Below are 4430 nucleotides of genomic sequence, written 5' to 3'. Positions count from 1 at the left end.
TTGTTGTTGTTTTGTTTTGCTTTTTTTTCACTATTGTGACCTTGTACATCTTTGAAGAACCAAAGACCAGAGCTGTTGAGTGACCACTGAACGAGCACACTGCTACAGTATTTGAATCAGGAAGAGATGGGATTGGAAAACTTTCAAATCAGCTGACACATTCTTCCCACATCCTCTTTCTCTTACGATACGCTGGGGCCAGAGCTGCTGTCTAAGGAGCACTGCCTCTAGCCTTCTCATTTGCAGTGACTAAGACTGAGAAGGATTGGGGAAGACCAGCAAAGAAGTGAACCCAATACCACTGTTATAATTTCAGTACACAGTCTCTCCTAAAGGCTCATTTGCTGGAGCCCAGTTAATGGCCCTGCTTTTGAAGGTGATGGAAACTTTAGGAGCTGGGGCATAGTCAATAGAAGGAGGTCACTGGGGACTAGTCCCTTTCCCACACAATGATGTGAACTGCTCTGCTCCACCACATTCTCCCAACCATCATGATAGAGGGACACCTCTCAAACCAGGAAGCCAGAATAAATAATTCCTCCCATTGAGTTGTTTTTCCCAGGAGTTCCATACAGTATCACCAAGTCCCACTAATTATCCCCCTTGATTGGCTCTGCTTGGTGACCCAATGACACTTCTCACACCACTCACATTTTCTGACATGCAGAATGCAGCCGCCAACAATCACCAGCTTTCTTTGCTCTTTTAATGTAATTGATGTAATGGCCTTTGAAATTCAGCAGAGCCACTGTCACCAAATTCTCCCAGGAGACAGACAATTCTCAGCCACAATTACTAGACGAACGTTTTTTTTTTTTTATTTTCTTCTATGGTTTTCTGTTGGAGATTTAAGTTAGTTAAGCCCCAGACTACACCAGCTCCCAACCTGTGTTTCTGCCAGGCTCTAGGAATAGCTCCCACTTTTGGAGTCCTCGTTATTTATTATTCATTTGACCATCAGCACATCACAAATGAGCTTTCCCAGGAGTGCAAGAGATGGATGGTCAGCCTCCATTAGCTTTCAAGAACAAAGGTCCCTAGACCGGGAGGACAGTTTGATAGGTTCCTGCATCACATGTCTGCCTCACGCCATTCGTGCACCACGCTGGAAGCATGATCTCCTGCATCTGAGGTACTTCTCTTACCGATCGGTAATTCAAATAGAAAACGGTAATACTGAGAAATCCGCACACTGATCCAAGAAGATTGTGAACAGGACCATGGAATAATGTATAAAACATGGTTTAAAAATATCTTTGGGGATTGTGAGGAGTTTTGCCAACAGAATAAATATATAGGAAAAGAGGATTTATTACAGTGGTTTACATCATCCACTGTGTAGTTCAACTATGGCTGTCTGCACACTGAAGAGGATAAGAACCCAGTAGCTACCAGGCTGATGCCTCAGCTGCCCGTATCTGGTACTGATGTTTTCAAGGGTTATTGGTCTTCAAATCCTTGCTGAAGACCAAAGAATCTGGGTTTGGATATCTGCAAAGGAGTTTCATCGGGAGTAGTAGAGGCTGCTGCAGAGGCAGTGCATCAGCAATGAGGTGAAGAAAGCAGAAAGTGACCTCTTCTCTTGGACCTCCTTCTTTCTGAATAATTGCTGGAAGATGCTGCTCATGCTGGGTCTTCCTACTTCAATCAATCTTTTCAGGAAGAATCACCCTGAGGAGGATTTCATAGTTGATTATAGATCACGCTTGTAGAGATTACCCAACTCACCATAAAGCTCCCTGATAATCACTTCCTAGTGAGAACTGTAAGTAAATAGGCTGAGATATTAAAACAATCATAGCAATTTGAAGTTTTTTTCCTATATTCTTTTTTAACAACGGAGCCCGACAAGTTGCTCAAACTCTATATTCCTTATCAAAAGAAAGATGATAAGGTCTACTGCATAAAACTAATGAGACAGCTGAATGTTGGATTCTAAAAGAACTTCTATTTCTAAAATATTCTTTTTAGGGTTATTTTGTTTTATGTCTATGAATACTTTTCTTTCATGTGTGACTGTGCACTACAACGTGTATCTGGTGTTCATAGAGGTCACAGAAGGAATTGGATCCTCTGGAACTGGGGATGAGGGTGCTTGTGATCTCTGTGTGGGTGTTCGGAACAAAAGCCAGGTCCTTTGCAAGAGCAGCAAGTACTCTTAACCATGAGCATTTCATTAGCCCCTCTCCTGATAATGTATAGATGAAATGATAGAAGTATAGATGAAAGAGAACAAGCCCATTTAACTACTCTACAGACAATAATTTTCATCCATATCACTAATAGGTCTTGAATAAAATCACATAGCCCTTTAGTATGCAAATTATCAATTGCTATATACATGTGAAGTAGTTTACATTCTCGTTGTAAAGTATCTGACTAAAGTCTGCAATAGTGTGATCAGTTTCTGTCAGGGCTTTTATGACTTGTCAATCACGCCTCTGTTGCTTACTTATGTGTTGTCTTGTGTTTTTGGAGTTTTTCATTCTGTGGGTTTAGCTCAGCACAGCACCCTATGTGGCTCAATAAGTTCTCCATGCTCTATATTGTCTACACAATGGTAAAGTAAGAAAGAAGTGCCAGCAGCAGCAGCAATGGCACAGTGGCAGCATCAGCAACACCAGCAACAGAGCAGAGGCACTTACCAGCAAGAGGTGAAGAAAGCAAGCAAGCACATATTCACCCTTGAGTCCAGGCACAGGTCTATAATAATTCAGTACAGTTGAATTTCTTTTGACAAGCGCTCAGTGTGATACACACCTGTTTGTAAGCTAATGACCTAGAGACCCCATAACAAAAACGTCGCCATTTCTTAAAACAGAACAAATTATATTATAAAGTATTATAATTTATAATATATTATATAATAATTTACCACCATTTCTCTTTTCATCAAATGTAATTTAATACATTGGGGAAGTAAGATAAATGTTAGACAATTTTTATTTTAAACCCAGCAGTCCAACTGTTTTTAAGCCCAACAATGATTTGGTATTAATACAGCCTAAAGCCCTGAAAACTGCTCTGCTTTGAAGGATGTTCAATTCTCAAATGTTTCTAAATGTTGCAAGAGCTCAGTTTTAAGCAATCAAGTATGGTGAGAAAATTGTATAAGTGAGGTCACCGTGGACAGCTCCAAGAAGGAGACTGGCCAGTATTCAAGACAAATTTTATTGTTAGCTCAGTCTGAGGAAGAGTACTGCCTTATTCTGTATGTATTGACATTTTAGCTCCTGAGATAGAAGACAATAAAAATATTAATCAATATATTAATCAATCTACCAAAGCAGTGGACACAGTTAAGTAATTTCCACACACAAAATGGGTGAAAGGATGTGACTCTACATTGGCGAGTATCTTCTGGAGATGTTTTGAGAAATACTGTGGTCTGCTATTACCATGGATGCCTACAAGCTGATGCTGATCTGGCATGACAGGAGCACTTGGAACCTAGAGAACAACTTCAGTGGCTGATACAATGCTGATCTGAGCCTGAGGAGTGAAGTATGGTGGTCAACATTGCAAGATGCTGGCTGTGAATTTGACATCTGCTTTACACAGAAGAGAGAATCTGGACCCTCTAGACAGTCCTGGATGCCCTTGATCAGAAGTGACAGTCACTGGTCAGGACATGGCACCTCAATGAGTGACATTATGGTGGTCTAACTGGTTTCAATAAGGCAGAAGCATGCTAAGCATGGTGAGGCACATGCTAAGCATGGAGACCATCTTACAATGTCCTGTCGCCTCCAATGGAGCCTGGTCATCCCTTCTACAGCAACATCAACAAAGATTTCAGATACACAGACATTACTGAGAACCAGCTACCCTCCTGTGAGAGCCTGAAGGACACCATTGCCAGAGACTTCTAGAATGAAGAAATTGTCCCCCAGATGAAGGTGGGGAAAAGGTCTTGATTACTGCTATTGCAACAGCCCTTGGAGCATCATCAATCATCTGAAGGGTCTCTTAGAAGAAGACATTATGGAGCTGAACCTGCCAATGGGCATTCCCATCAACTATGACTAGGACAGGACTTGAAGCCCATCAATCCCATGTAGTTCCTGGAAGATGGGGGGACCTTAAGTAAAGCTATGGAAGCTGTGGCTGCACAGGGTAAGGTGAAGAAATGAAGGCAAGGGAGCAGACTCCTATTCCAAGAGAACCCGCCCTGCCTGTTCATGCCTACTATCTTTCATTGTCTGATTCATGTTCCAGCTGCTTCACTCAACCACGTTGGTTCAGAACTCGATTAGGCATAACAACTAAATCCCTTTCTAAAGGAGCGATGTACAATAAACTAAAGCAATACTGTGAAGATTGACAAAGACTGAGATAGAGTGAGAGATCTGGGGGATTACTAGTTGCCCAGAGAGATGACCATGCCTTAGGTCACAGAGAAAAAGCAGTTCCCATAGCTTGGGCACTTT

At 41.7% G+C, this 4430-nt stretch overlaps 1 pseudogene; it reads left to right on the top strand.

Moving 5' to 3' along the window:
- The first annotated feature begins 3399 nt into the window (after positions 1-3399).
- Positions 3400-4133, top strand: Pgam1-ps2 (phosphoglycerate mutase 1, pseudogene 2; annotated as a pseudogene).
- Positions 4134-4430: the final 297 nt, after the last annotated feature.

Source organism: Rattus norvegicus, chromosome 6, assembly GCF_036323735.1.
Source record: "Rattus norvegicus strain BN/NHsdMcwi chromosome 6, GRCr8, whole genome shotgun sequence".
In the NCBI taxonomy this organism is placed as follows: Eukaryota; Metazoa; Chordata; class Mammalia; order Rodentia; family Muridae; genus Rattus; species Rattus norvegicus.
Note: the sequence above shows the minus strand (reverse complement) of the source record. Positions and strands in the feature narration are given on the sequence as shown.